General features: G+C 38.2%; 1 protein-coding gene across 2 annotated transcripts in view; it reads right to left on the reverse strand.

Moving 5' to 3' along the window:
* The window catches only part of LOC119799431 (nucleolar protein 4-like), a 120,636-nt gene that overhangs the window by 69,811 nt on the left and 34,616 nt on the right, over window positions 1–16,209 (reverse strand). Inside the window, exon 1 of one of the 2 annotated variants that reach the window (XM_038309324.1) lies at window positions 9,302–9,480. The exons of the other annotated variant lie outside the window; for it this stretch is intronic. The gene's annotated coding sequence lies outside the window, so the exon portion shown is untranslated. Of the gene's footprint in view, window positions 1–9,301; window positions 9,481–16,209 lie in introns of those variants that run through there. 2 annotated transcript variants of the gene reach the window in all.

Raw genomic sequence — 16,209 nt, forward strand, 5'->3', positions numbered from 1 at the left:
TTTTTTTCTCAGTCAGAGCTACTCAAGCCCCCTGCTGAAAATCGTGTTGGGTGTTTTCATTCCCATTGACTTTCAAATAGCACGAACTGCCAAGACCTCGTCCAACACAATTTCCTGTTGGATCGGTGTTCAGAGCTTTAGCTTCGACAGGCAAACAGAAGCATATGGTGGTACACCAAAGATAAGAAACTCATATTAATAAACGTACATAATACCTTTACTAATACTAATACTATGTGTTTTCCTGTCTTTTGTTTAGCCAAACATTGGATGTTTCATTTAAATGGTATATTGCTGAAATGTTATAAAGTGTTCTCATAAGTACTATTATCAAGTTAAAATGTTAGTTTTAGGACAACCCTACAATAAAATTTGCAATAAGCCCAGATGCACATGTGTTTGTACGTCACAAAAATATTAGAGCAGAGGGATTAGAGAGATAGAGTAAAACCTAACTATTTTTTTTCAGTTACATTAAAATGCAGGAAATCTAGGAAATCAAATCAATAAAAGAACCTCCAAAGTAGATCATTTGAGACTTTTTAACATTTGCAGCTTAATCCTAACATTTCCCAGCAATAGAAGACGAGCAGCAATAAAATAAACAACTATTTCAGTATAAATCAAGTCTAGTAGTGAAGTACAGGTATAAATCTGGAGACAGAAGAGCTAGAATTACATGTCTTTAGAGGAACATCCGTTGCATCCAAACCCAAAAACAATCAAAACAACAAGATGCATGGCACATTCCTCTGTGTGTGTGTGTGTTTGTGTGTACCTGTCTAGCCCTCAGAGTGAGGACCATTTTTCCCCTTTCGCCATCAGTTTGAGGACCAGTTCTTGCTTTGTGAAGAAATTTTTCTGGTCCTCAATAGCTGGTTTACTAATGGTTAGGGTTAGAGATAAGGTGTCAATTGGGTTAGGGTTAGGGATGCATTGGTAATGGTTAGGTTTAGGGTTAGTTTTAAGGTTAGGGCACAGAAAGGGTTGAAAATGACTGAAAATGAATGGAAGTCAATGGAAGTCAACTCTTGATCCTCACTACATATAGCAGAATGAGTATGTGTGTGTGTGTGAGGGAACCATAAATGTGTCTACAAAGAGACAGAGTAGTGATAGAGAGGATGAGAAAAACAGAGATTTTTTTTTTTTACTGTATCTGTGTCCGCACAGGAAGATTGTGACCTTGTCTTTATGTAGAGGACAGGTCAGGTGTGGGTGTCTGTGTGTGGGTTCACATTTCTGTTGCCGGTTAAGGACTTTATCCAGTATATTCACCAGCCTTCTGAAGACTGATAACCTTCTGGGGAACAAAACTATAGCATGTCAGCAGAGGCCTTAACGTGCTTTGTATGGCCAAAACCTACTGCTGTACAACCATTAACATAATGAAACATAGCAGTGGTAGCATCATCATTTTGTTGGGAAGTTAGTCAAGGTCAGTTTCAGTGTTGGGCTGCCCTGGACGTTATTGTAATGTTATTTTTTTAGTAACTAAAATTCCAAAAGCATTTCTCCTTAAAAAAAGTATCTCAGTTATCATTACCTTATGGTGCGCTTTTCAGTTATCTAGGGGAGGACTGGCCACCATGAGATTTAAGATTTTTCTAAATAAATAATAAATGATGTTTGGGTCTTTCACTCGGGTCTATGCCTTGCTGAAGAGACCTCAGAGAGCAGGACTGATTAGAGACTCACAGACTTGCCCCTTTGCCCACCCTGCTTTCGGTCTCTGAGGCATACAGCAGGTAGAGCGTCATCCCCTTTTAGCTTGGAGTGGGAGAGAGAGTCGAGAGGATGGGGAGAATAGAGAGTAAAAGGATAAAAACAAGAGAGAACAAAAGGATAAAAACAAGAGAGAACTGGCAGACACTGCCATACCAATAATCTGAATCAAACATGGTAGAAAACGCTAATATAGCCTATTCAGCCCAAATAAGATGGCAGCTTTAAATGGAAGTTCGTTTCAGTTGGGGGAAACCCAAGGAGGCCAACATTTAATTAATAAAGCAAATATTTAAAAGTTTTTACAAAGGTTAATGCAACTTTTATGATATGCTTTAAGAACATGGTCCAGGGATTTAGATTTTGAGAACACCTAATATTCAAAAACTGTGCATTATAATATGTAGTTATCAAAAAATCTTTATTATGTATTTTATGTAACTATTATTTAACTAGGTAAAATCCAGTCAAGCTTAAGAAGATATATAATGTGACATCAGCCAGTGCATTGAAAGATTTGGTAAGTAAGTTGAAATAGTTGGGAAATTTAGGTTTGCTTTCTGATTATTTGTTGACAAAGATGGAAGAGAGTCAGAACAATGAGCTGGGGTAGTTCTGCAGTAGCTCCTGTTGTCATGGAGGAGGTGGATAACAGCAGGAAGGAGACAGGGTAGGAATCTTTAGGTACTTTTTCATAGCACAGCACTTAAGACTTATTGTCAATCTGAGCTGCATCACCAAACAAATATCTGGTAGAGATTTGCACTAGCCCCACGGTAAGGTATAACAGGAAAAACAGCTGCAATCCAATAAATTGAACAAATTATCAACAAAATTAAGTTCTTAGGGAATTAATGCAGGCATTTTTTTAATATAATTTTCCTTTTTTTTAAAGAAACATGTATTGTATATGTGGAAATCTAAGGAGTTACATTGAGAACAGAACAATCCAAAGCATAAACTGAGAACTACAAAGGAGTGTAAAGATTTAAGGACTGTAACGTGCCCAAATTTAGATCTCTCAAACAATCTGTGACAATTACAAATATTATGCTTTTCACATTTTATCCAATCTGACTAACTTTTGGTTATTTTGCCAACATGACTTGAGAGAACATTCAGAGTTATGACATGGAAAGCTGGTGCAGACGCCCCAAAAGACCTGCAGCTATACATCTCACTGTGGTTCTAAAATTGATGGTCATTTTTTTACAACTATTCATCACTTCTAACATAAAATCCTAGAGTAATGACTGAGATTTGGTTGTAAAGATATAAAGCCACTGGTCTGTCTGTACTTATGCTGCTATAGGCTTAGGCTGCTGGAGCACATAGAATACTAGCCACTCTTCCTTCCTACCTTTAGCGCTTTCTCCTAATACCCTTTAAATATACATTATCTGCAAACATTGCTGCCACATATATATATATATATATATATATATATATATATATATATATATATATATATATATATATATATATATATATATATATATATATATATATATATATATATATATATTCTGTTTTCTTGTTCTTATTTATATATCTGGTGATTTGTTAAGCTCCGACACCCTTCTAGTGAAGGCTATAGGCTAAGCTTTTGCAGTAATGACTTCCTGTAGATGACACCCCCTCTGCCCTGTATTTCTGTGCTACAACCTGTTCTCTCCTACACTTTTCAACCGATTGCTCAGAACTTATCTGTTTAGCTGTGTTTCTTTCCTAAACGAAGCCACTAACGAAGCTACTACTGCCATCCCTCTTTAGTTTGACACTGACATAGAAAGTATTCCTATTTCAGTGGTTCTGTGTTTTTTGTATGTGTACTCCATCTTTGTTTTATCATACCCTAATTTAATTAAATCGACTTTCTGTTTATATACTTTTCTTTCAAACATGCTTTGAGATGTTATTTGTTATGAATGGCTCTGAATAAATAGAATTTAAATGACGTTCCAGCATACTCAACCTTGGCTAAATATTTACTCACAAAGTGGGTCAAAGGGAGAGTGAAATATACCAAAGTGTTAAATAAACAAAGAACCTTTGACTATAACTAAGATTTCCACACTGTTTACAGAAAAGGGTGTGGAGAGCAAAGAGCAACACATTAAGTTGTTCAACTATGTTAAAGACTAGAAAAAAAGTATTCTTTATTGAGTTCTCGTCTACATCAAGTCAGTCTTTAACCAGAGTCCTGCAGATATTATCCAACCAAGGAATCCAGCAAACATTCAGCCAGGGAACAACTCGATCAACCATTAAAAAAAACTCCCCTCAGGCAGTCAGGCTGTGACCGGTCAGCCAGCCACATCTTTCCCAACAGCCAGCAGGGGCATAGATAGTGAAGATTAGCGGCGTGTCCAACACTCTGTGCACCACTTAATCCGGTCAGTCACAAATCTGCCTGAAGCACGACGATTAACCCCTTTCCCCTCCAGGAAGCGCTCCGAGGAAAGACACAGCGAGGATTAGTCCTGGCAAAGGTCACCATTGGACCATGTTGGTGTCGCCTAGCAAACACTGCTGAGCAGCTTCGAGTCACCACACACCTACGTGATGCTCACCTCAGACCCGTAACAGAGCTGAACTTGAACTCCACCCTGCACTTCTGTAAACTAACAATGCAACATCCTCAAACTGTCATTATCTAGTGATAACACAGGAGATTGGGTCAGAGGACAAAGAACAAATCTTCAGCCTTAAAGCTCCTCAGACCCATTTAGAGTCCTTTAACTGCTTGGGTTTCAGGGCAGATTTAACCTCTGCTTTAGTTTTACTGTCTATATGGTGCCCAACAAGGAAAGGAGGTAAGGAACACACCTTTTTCAAGGAAACACCTGCAGATCAAATAATTCAAATGCATGTAGAGTGAAACAACCCTACAGCAGTTAAGGGTTCTACCACTTTATTGCCATTTACCTTAAAATAAAACATGAATTATCTTAAGCTGTATCTTCACCTGATGTTCTGGTAGCATTTCTAGAGCACAATATGGTCTTTTTTGTGCATCTCAGCTAGGTTTCTACAAAGGAGAAATGCGGTAAAAAAATATTCATCCCATTAAGAATTTCTCTTTCTTTCATTTAGTTAAAATTATGAAGTTTTTTTTTTGCCAACATATATTTTACTTTTTCCACAGTAACAGGGGATTAACAAAGATTTAAGCTATAATCTTAATTCTGTTTTTTCAATGCTCCACCGTAAGATGAAACCAGCCATACTATTTTTCAAATGTATCTCTAGATGTCTTATCTCTTTGATCATGACTTAAAAAAAAAAAAAAAAAGTAGTGGAAGGTGTATTGTCTGCCGTTTTCATAGATTTTCAAGATAGAATTAGCAGATTCTTGTTTTTCCCTCTTCTTCATAAAATTGGCATGAAGATTTGTTTGGAGCTAAACCATCCAGTTCCTCCTTTTCGTTATAATTTGCCGTTTTCCTTGAGGTCTGATTGGCCAATTCCGACTCTCCCTCTAACCGCTATAATACGTACAAAAAAAGACTCAAAATTCCTTGATGAATGTAGTAAACAACAACCGAAAGGAAAAATGTGCTGCAGGTTATTTGATAGCAGTAGGATTAATGGATCCAGTCAAGAAGATGCATTTAGAGAAATAAAATGTATGTATTTCATGTGAGATGAGAAAAAAAAATCATTGTTTCTTTATATGATGATCCCCAGTCTGGGTCGATCACAGAGTGATTAGTGTTTTATTTATCTTTTATTTTTGGGTACCCTTAAAGCAATTTTCTGCTTGTTTTTTGTATGTAATTGATAAACATACAAACAATCACAAAGTGTCTCACAATAAAATTAAATTAATACAATTATAAAATAGATTTTCTTATTCCAAAAGCAAAATTTTGGGATTTTTTTTCTTTTAACAAAAGAAAACCAGAACATGCCCTCTAGCATTTTTCAGTTTAATGAGAAGGAAAATGAAAACAATATCAGGTATGCATCATCTGGACTGTGAATTTATACAAATGTATGGAGGAAGAAGAGCAAAAGCAGAAGAATCAAACCAAGGAGCTATGGACATTAGAATCTCCAAAAATAGAGAGACCCCCACCCCCAATGTAGGGGGAGAGGAAGAAGATAGAGAGGGAAAGGGGATTAGCCGAGCGGCTGTCCTTCTTCCCTGCCCTCCTGTCGTGCATATGGCCAGGTCAGGGAAAACTGGAGTTATTTTGGAGCAGAGAAGTTAAGTAGATCCTCACATAAGGATTTATCTGATGAGAGTCTCTTCTAGTCCTCCTAAACAGCATTTAACCCTTCAGGAGCCACAGGGTTAATATTAAGATTTTATGTCTGTGAGGTCGACGGACATTTCACCACTCCTCTATCACAATAAAATAAAAAGGCCTTCCATGCATCACTCCATGATAACATAGATCTAAGATGTGGGAATTCTCAGCTAAATCTGCTGACTTCACATGTCAATATTCAACGCCTCATGTAGACATACAGTTACTAGAATGAGCTGAATCTGCAAAAACGTCCCTTAGACCTTCAGTTGTAAAAGTGGTCGGCTGCTTTGACCCTGAACAGAAACACATGGAGATCACAGCATTGGAGAATATTCCCCACAGAGATGGACCTGCATGTCAGCGCGGGCCTGTTTAAGCCCCTTTCTCTCAAAGAGGGAACCCTGCAGCTGAACATGAACACAGACAAATGCTCATTTCTCTCTGTGGTTACACACATTGCAGGGAGTCTTTGATTTTAGCGTCTCAGCATCACGCTCCAGCTGCGTGGACAGACACATATTGTAAAAAGTAGTTTTGATCACATTTGAATTATTGAGTTTAATGCTTCAAATAAACCCGTAATACCAGCAGTTCACTGCTATCTGGAGCTTGATGAATTTTAGCATTGATAAGTCATAGTATGGGTCTGGAGCAACAAGTCATGTCATGCGATTTCTTTGCTAATGAATGCCAGAATATGGGTGTCAAACATCTACAGAGCTTCAATTTCATGTGGACTTCACATTTTCTCAGGACCAGACGCTGGAGAACTTCATGGAGAAGATTTTTTTCAAGGCCAAGTTGCTACATTTAATCTTTTCATAACTGCACAAAGCAAAACGTGAAACATCCTGGTGTGGAACAGAGCAGTGGAGACACGCTTTCTAAAAAGGTGAACCAAATGTATTTGTTTGGCAGTCAGGTGGTCGTTACCAAGAAAGATTTCCTGATGAATTGTTCCAACTGTAAATTTGAATGGAAAAAACTTTGTGCATCCAGATGACTTTAATTTCCAAGCACCAAAATTAAAACCTAGTTAAGAGGGAGGCTTGCTGTGGATCAGGCAAAAATGTATTAAAAATGCATTAAGATAATTCTGATGTAACTTCTCTGCACAATAAAAAAGTCTGATGAACCACTATTTCTTTTACACTGTGTGGATAAAAGGTTTGGAGAAAACATGGAAGCCAGATGCATTACTGTATGTTGTTCTCCTTGGAAACTATTTTAACATGTACGATCAAACTTTAAACCATTACAAACCAAGCTGGTGTTCGTGGAAAGAGAGTTTTCACTGAGCAATTGAGCATGAATGGTTAGGAAAACATTCTGGAAATACAAAAAACAACAATTGACCTGTTAATTGTTTAGGTTCAAAATCAATAAACTATCTAGGAGATGTGATAGAAGGAGAGAATAGGTTAATACATAAAGTGAAAGACATAGTGGAGTATTTTTCTAGATTTATGCCAGCAGGTGTGAGCCACCCTATAAAATAGGAATATTTGTAGTTTGCTGCCCTAAAGCACACAGGTGTGTTAGTTCAACAATGACTAACGAACAAGTTTCTGGTGTACATTACTCTGGATAAATACTGTGTCAAGAAACATCACAAAAATAATTTAAGCTAAATGAGAAAGAAAGGGGATATACAAATAGAAAACATTTAAGACAGCTTCCAGTCACAGACCTCAGCAATGATATATATGGTAAATACTGAACATGTCTATATGTTTGCATTGAGTAAAGACTGAGGTTTCTTGTCTCTAATATAATTATTGGAAACCATAATGAGTTTAACAAAGTTTGATATGAATGAAGCTCAAGACTTCAGGACTTTGTCCCTCTGGCAGCTTGGGCTCAGTTTACTACAAATTTCTTACTTTCATGTTGATTTTTCCTTTTGTCATTTTGTAGGTTTTTTTTTGTTTTTGTATAAGATATTTCACTATATCTCAACAAAACTCCTCTTTGCACTTTACATCTGTTTATTGTGGTTCCTACTCCCCTTCAGAAATGTTGACTCTAACATAGTACAACATCAAATACACAAAATCAATCAAATTCTCCATGACTACCAGACCTCCTGTCACCTCCTAGTACTTGTTCTACTGAGCCTTAATTGAGTCTTAATGAACTGATGGTCAATGTAAAATATCCTGTGGAGGATAGTTTCATTCTGCACCCAAAACCAGTCTGGGACAAAATAATCCTCAACTACAAACACATGCAATAATAAAGGACTTTATACTTGTTTGGACAGTTACCACCAATAATTGATGATAATAGACTGTCCGATGTTTGGAGAAAATCAAATACCTTCACAAACCCCTCATGACAACTGGAGCTGGTGGTGGGGGTGATGATCAAATGTTTAGTACAGCTTTCTGACTAGGAGAACTTGGCTGTAACCTGGTGATGCTTGCAAAGAGATGAGTGGACCGAAAATCTAAAATGAACAAGCCAGAAACTACTAAACTCACACTGCTTCAAGCTGTGATACATTTTTCTCACTTTTCCCATATTTCTTCATATTTTCACTTAATACAAAAGACAAGTGGAATCTTAAGAAATGCTGTAACTTTAACAGCAGATTAATCTTATTAGTTCCTCACATAGAAAACTGAAGAGATAAATGAATTTATTCACTTGTTGCCATATTGCCAAGCCTCGTTATTGTTGACTGTAGCCAGAAGCTGCCAAAAGAAAAAGCAGAGGAAGTGCGGGTTTGACACGCAGAAACATGCGGCTGTCTGGATGCTTGGCACGCGGCGCGGTGCGGGTGCTTGGTCATTCCTTAGCAACCGCCCTCCCTTCATCCACCCCGCATCCATCCATCCACGGGAACACGCGCATCATTAAAGCTCGTGCAGACGTCCCACAGACGCACAGTGGCGCGCGCCGGAGCAATCACAGAACAATGTGCGCACGCGGGGCAGCAGGCACAGCTCGTGAATAACGATGATGGTGATGATGATGATGATGATCCCGGTGTTTTGCCTGCCGCAGGACGGAGCGGCCCGGTGAGCCCACATAATGACCCGAGGAGCGGCTGCAACTCTTCAGGCATCACACACCGCCAGCCTGCGCTAAGGATCGCTCCGCTCCGGTTGCTTCCCTATCGGATCCTGGGACTAATCAGAGCTGCTGAGCAGCACCGACGCTCAGGCAGCAGCAGCAGCAGCAGCAGCAGCGGCATCTGCCTGCTACCAGTCAGTGGTATGCAGGAAGCAGACAGAGACCCTGAGCCGGAGGAAAACACTCCGGAGCACACTGATAAATTAATAATAAAGCGCATGCCAAAGACGCATTCCTACCTTCACTTCTCCAAGATTACGACCATCAATCTTCACCGACTTCTTATGTCTTTTTTTTAAAGAGATAAAATGTATAATTATTCGCTTTTAGTTGTTTCTTTCTCCTATTTCTGGGTATTTAAACATGCAGTATATGCTGCTGTACACAGGCTGGGAGTGAGCGCACTCAGCGGGACCCTCAAGACTCTGTGGCAACCAGAGGGGGCGGGACCAGTGTTATGACATCACTGAGGGCGGGGGAGGTGGTGGTGGTGGGGTGGGGGGTGCAGCTCAAATCCAGTAAGGCTGAAGCAGACCTCCATCCACCCAAACTTCTAAATCAGGGGTAACCAATTAAAAATCCGAATAAAGAAAATAATAAACATGTAAAGGTCCAGAGACATTTTTAATTATAATCTGTTACTTTAAACAGAATTTAACACTGAAATAAAGTGAGGTTTTTATGCATCCAGGTTATACACTGACTTTAAAAAAAAGAGAGAATTTTTCCACTTTAAAATCTAAAGTGTTTTTTTTTTTTTTAAGTAGAGAACAATAATTTAGTTTGGTATATAGACAATTTCATGATTCACATATTTTATAAAACACCTGAACTGACCATTTGTTGTTTTACTTTCTTTTTTCTGTCTTAATGAGAGCAGTTGGCTTTATGCTGCCCTGCAAGGCTTTAAACCTGGGTTTGAATGGAGACAAAGCCATTCTAAAGCACATATCAAGGTGTTCATTTTGAGCCTGGATCCATGTTCAACCACCATGGACAGAATCATGGTTCACAGAACCATGAACCAAACCAAAATGTTTCTTTTCACAAAATCCGTGAACAACATGTTTTCAAAATAGAACCAGTGCAGAAATCTGACAGCATATAAGCAATAACAGGCCATAATAAGTCAAAAGCATAGTAGTGACGGAGTGATGATTAGGGCTTGTTTATGATGCTACAAGATGTAGGGTTCTTGGGGGGTTAAATTCATCATTAATTCATCACTACACCACAAAGTACTGGACTTAAATGGATCCCACAGCTCAAACTTGGCAGAATCTGGGTCGTCAATAAGATTATGATTCAAACATAAGAGAAAACCTGCAAAAGCATGCCTGAAGAGGAAGGGATCAATATGCTCAGGCTGAATAAAAAGCTGGGAGTAAATAAAGCAACACAAAAAAGAGGGACCGAATTCCACTGTACAGGCCCCCCTGCTCCAAAAAAAAAAAAAAAAAGAATAACGGCACATAAATATTTTAGATCATGGCAGTGGAAGGTGGTTCTGCTACTGGATCATTAAATAGTGCTCCTGCATTTTAGCTTTTTTTAAAGGTGCATCATATTTCTGCACTGTGCATCTCTATTAATTTCATTTAAACTTTTAACTTTTAAAATTCCAGCTCATTTAAAATACACAAACAAAGATGCATTTTTTATTTTTGTATTTACTGCCAGGTGGCAAGAAAAAAAAGGATAAAAAATATTTTAAACCTATTGAACAAAATCTGTTTAGTGTGAATGTAAAAGAGGAAGCCTCTGCAAACATTAGAATGAAACTTTTTTATATAAATGTACACAGCAAAGCCGCCCCCTACAGGCAGAGGGTGGTAGTGAGCTCCTGTCAATGAATAGCGTTAAAGTCTGGGAACTGCAGAGCAGATTGGGTTAAAACAGTGTAGGATGAGTCACCCTGAGCCCCAAAACACACTAAATATTATCTAGAGCCCCGCTCATTAGCAGTGAAACAAAAAGAAATCCCCAAATGACTGCCTCTCTGGTGAACAATGACCAATAAAGCAGAAATACCATGGAAACCGAGCTGCACATTAAATCTCCTCTGGGCTTTGAGTTCAATGCATACAATCATCAATATTTTCCACCAGCCGCTTATGAACAAGTTTTAACAGTTTATTCATTTAATTCTTATTTATTCCAACAGTTACTTAAGTCCATGTATGTTTCATAGCTTTGTGCATGTCATTAACCTCCTGTTTGTTTTCTGGTCTTTTCTTTACATTTTCCTGGGAAGATAAAGTGAATTCAACTGCAGATAGTGACAGGGTGCATCTAGAGGGAAAAGTTGCTTTAAAACAATGCTTCAGTGTTGCTTTTTGTATCAATAAACTGTATGTGTGGTGCTCTTTGAGAGCACAGAGGGGATTTCCTTTGCAACCCTGTTTCCATGGCTTTTCTGCTTTATTGGACAGAGCACACCAAAGGATCAGAGCAGATGGCATGAGGATAAGGAGTGCTAAAGGTCACACCCCTGGTAAAAACACCCTGAAGGATCCAAGTGGAGGGCACTGACCAACACTTTGGGAGGGACCTTTTCTATAATCCAAAAACCCATTTCTGTATATAAAACTGATATGTTTGTATAAACATTTCCTGCACCTGAATGATTAGACCTCTGCATGCTTCCTCAGTTTCTGTAACACAACCTGGCATGGATAAAAACATGATGCCTGGAAACAAAACGATTACTAAAGAATGGACTGAAAATGACAATAACAATAAAAGGTGGACTTTAAATCCTATAGGATAAGAGGGTATGCGATGTCTTTATTTCAGCACCTTTTCGGCCAGCAGAAAAAATGTAATGAGTCATTGCTAGTTGAGAAACAATTGCCTATATTAAAAGACAAAACATATCACATCAATTTATGGATGCAGCCATTGATTTTTTATTTTTTGTATTTGCTAAACAAATACTTTTATAAAAAAGCTGATATTTATATTTCTTGGTCCAATCAGATCCATATGTGCCGCTATTAGAAATAAGTGTCCTAACTGCATTAAGAGCCTTAGTTTGACAATGTAAGAACATGAACAGATGTATAAAACTGGAAAGTTTAGCATAAACCTCAGAAGTTCTTTTACTGCTGAACAGAGAAACTGTTTTTCCACTGAGTTCAAACTGAAGTCACCTTATGCCCAATCTCAAACTAAACAGGTATTGCTGTGATTTTGTTTCAAAGAATTAGCCACAATCAGGCTTGCATCTAACAGCCTATCTCACCTACACAAACGCACACACACACACACACACACACACACCCCTCCTCCCTAAATTAATGAAACGTCTTTCCTCTGGAGGTAGCTGCAGTAATGGGCAGAGAGGCAGAGGCCACAAATGATAATGAAACATGTCCTTCTTTTTTAATTTCTTCTCTAAGCTCCCTGCTCTGCCCCGTACCCCACAAACACCCCTCAATCCCTGGAAGATTTTCTTTTTTTTTACACTAACATCTGCATTTTTATTCATCATCATCTTTTTCCAAGGCAGAGCCACCACCCTGCCATGACTACATCCTCCTCCTCTCCGTTGTCTCTTCTCATCTCGCTCCTCAACCATTTCTACCCTTTCACCACATTGTCTGCACCCCCACCCTCTGCCACCTCCCCCTCCAAGCCAACACCCCCCCCTGCCGGGAAGCATCCTGGCTAATTTCCTCCTCTTATTGAATTGGGACGAGGGGCGGATGGAAAGAAAGAAAGAGAAAGGGATGGGCAGATGAACGGAGGGCTGGGATGTGTGCTAATGGACGTAGCGGAGGACTCAAACACCTCTAGTCTACAGTTCATGTTTTAGTTACTTTTCCACATCCGAAACACGGGAGATATCGGCTGAAATCAGGGAGAAATCTACCCTGAAAATGCCTCTGTAGGGGAGGTTGGACATTTTGGATAAAATATGAACTGAAGATGAGCTAACTGGTTGAATATCCCCAGATTTAAAAAGTGTTTAGTGCACCGGGCTTTCTTTTAATGGAGGCTGCAAGGTTCCTGGTTCAGCTCCCACAGACTATCATACAGAGTCCCTAAGCCAAACCCTTAGCTTAGACATTTTTCATTGCTATGTACCAGGTTGCAATGACAAATTAATGTTTATTATTGTTACTTTATTTCTCATTGTCTCATTTCAGCTTTAGATTTAGACAGGAGTATTATGCAACCAAAATTTAAACTCAACCACCCATGATGAATATCAGTGTTTTGCAGGATTTTCACTAAAAAACATGACAAAGGCAGCTTACCTGAGAAGAAATATGAAGGTCATGACTTCCATATTTATAGAGCTCTACAAAGAGTGAATTGCTTCCATCAAAGCCTTTTCTTAAGAATTTAACTGGGAAAGTTTAATATTTCCCAGCATTTACATTCTGTGATAGAGATTAAAGCAATCACAATGTAAAGGACTGTTGAACAAACACAGATTTTAAGTTTAAATGGAGGCAGAAAGTGAGTTTCTAGGTGGTTCTTTTAAATCAACTATCTGCGCATTTCCATGGTTTGTTGTTGGCTTTTAGAAGACAACAATTAAAGCATCTCAGATTAATGCATATGCTCAGTGTCACAGTTTTTAATCCCATTCTGAACTCCCATCCTGTGTTAGGTGGAATCTGTGCTCTCAGCGACACATCAGCTGGAAGAGGAGCCTATCGGCATCACGATATGTCATCTGCATAAATGGCCAGGCTCTCAGCCCCACCAATGGAGAGGCTGACAAAATCAATCAGACTAAAAGATCCAGGAATTTAGGTTCTATAGCAAAAAATGTCGGTAGAAAAACACTTTTCTGTCTCTGAGGTAAAAGTGAGAACGCCTCTTTCTCTCTCCTGGTGAGATTCTCAGTTTATCCTCACTCCCACATAAGAACCACTCTGACAAAGGACTGTGACCTTCCCTTGTTCAGAGCGCCCTGCAGCCTCCTTGCAATGTGCTTTCACTCCCAATCACCCAGACTGTATGGTTATATACAGCTGCATTATGTTGGACAGATTGTTGAGCCTGCTTTCTACTTGTCTCATATACCAGAGGATTTCAAAAGTGGATTTTCTGCTGAATAACTGCAGCATCTAATGATGGTTCTGTTACACCGATGGGTTTGATACAAACAATAAAATGTAGCAGAAAATGGGAGCTGAATGTTAAACTATAGAAACGACGCCATGTTTTCCTTCACTACTGCAGAGCTCAGGGATTCTTTGATGATTAATTTTGCCATTTAATACTAAGAGTAGCAACAGAAAACCATCTCTCGCCTTATTCTGTTCTGTTTTTAGATTTGCAGAAAGCAAAGTGATGATCTGATCAGGCAAAATGTACAATGAAGTCCGCACCCTTTATTATATTTACAAAAAAATAAAATAAAAACAAAGGCCCATAGACCATTGAAAGATCATGTGGTGAGAAATAAAATTTAAAGCAGCAACAATGTTTAAAATCAGTCATGAAAGGCTGAGTTTTATCCTTTACATCTTTTATGCATTTAAAGTTTATGTTTTTAATCAGACCAAAGTGAGATTATCGCACTCATATCACATTTTCCAACTGAATTATTCAGAAATACCTGATTTAAATGATTTTTCCTGCCTATAGTTTATCTCCACATATATAATTCCTATAATGCATCAAACCTCAACATTTTATGCTCTTTCACCCAACAGGTCTCACACTTCAGCTCTGAATTTTTACTGTAAAACCCAATTTAAAGTATTGTAATAATCAAGTAGAGATATGGTTAAAAATGTATAGATTGGATCATGTAAACATTTTTGTTTTTACTTTATTTGTACGAAGTCCATAAAGTTGTGCAAACATAATATATCCTCATAAATACTGCCTTAAGGGGACAACTGAGCCATTATCAGAATTTAATAATTTGGGAACCCATTTTTGAAGATAAATAATTTCTGGAACCAAGATTGTTCCAATGAAATAAGCACAGAGTCTCCGAAATCAAGAAATAGTGATGTATTTGTTTTGTTGCTGAGGTCAGAGCTCAGGTTTGACCATGAGATTCTGGTTGAAAGTAAGGAAACCAGTGAGATTTGGTTTATTTCATAGAGCTAAATGCATTGGCAATATAATATTTTATGACACTTAAGGAACATGTTTACAAACAAATGTGCAGAGTTGTCTTTTCTTTGGTTTAATGAGATGCGTCATAAGTGCTTTAAATCTGTTCAGCCCCCCTCCTGCTGCATCAATGGATACTAGTTTGTAAATCTGACTACATAAGAAGGTCCTTGTACGTCTAACCAGGAAATAGTACTTCCCAGGGCCACTGGAAGTAATTTTGAACAGGGGGTGCAGGGAAAATGTTTAAGTTTTTTTTTTTGACAAAAGACCTATGAGCCTATTTAAAATACAATAAAAATAAATAGGTTAATAGATTAAGATTCACTACTTTATTGTCCTATACACTTCAGTGTACGCAACCAGGGTCTGTAACACACACACACACACATCATCATCAGTTCTCAGGTGAATATATGCGCTATTTATCAAACTTCACAATAACACTATAAAAACATAGATTTTGTCAGCTGGCATGAACCCGAGAAACTGTTTTTATGTCACTCATAACTCTATTAGCTCCAAAATCCTTTAACGCAAACCACAAGGAAATAATCATCTTATACTATTAAAACATTATTGAACAGTTCCCCACATCCATTACACAAATAACACTAGATCAAAATAACACTCTATTAAATACTATAGTTACGTTAAACTCCACGAATAGATATTAAAGTGCGTGGTGGCACCATGCTTTTACTTTGAGCTAGCGGCAGGGTGCCCTGCCTGGTTACAGGTGTCCTAATGTTGAGGTGCACTCTGGGGTCGTGGAGATAAAGTCTCTCATGAGCGGACAAATCCGAAATAAGTTTCTGTGCCATATTTCCTCCTTGTTTCTGTCATTAGACTAAGTAAATCTACTAATCTGTTGCCGTTACCACTAGCTTGCTTGATATTGACAACGTAACCTCCGGGAACTTGTTTTGAATAGGCATCAAAATAATTAAATTACTATTTTTAAAAAAAGTCAAAATTATTTCCCAAAATATTCATATGAAATCTATAAATTGTGCAAAGTATTTTAAATAGATTTTTTTTTATTTCTCTCTCGCCACTA

Source organism: Cyprinodon tularosa, unplaced genomic scaffold (assembly GCF_016077235.1).
Source record: "Cyprinodon tularosa strain WSP-4 unplaced genomic scaffold, ASM1607723v1 ctg66, whole genome shotgun sequence".
NCBI lineage: Eukaryota > Metazoa > Chordata > Actinopteri > Cyprinodontiformes > Cyprinodontidae > Cyprinodon > Cyprinodon tularosa.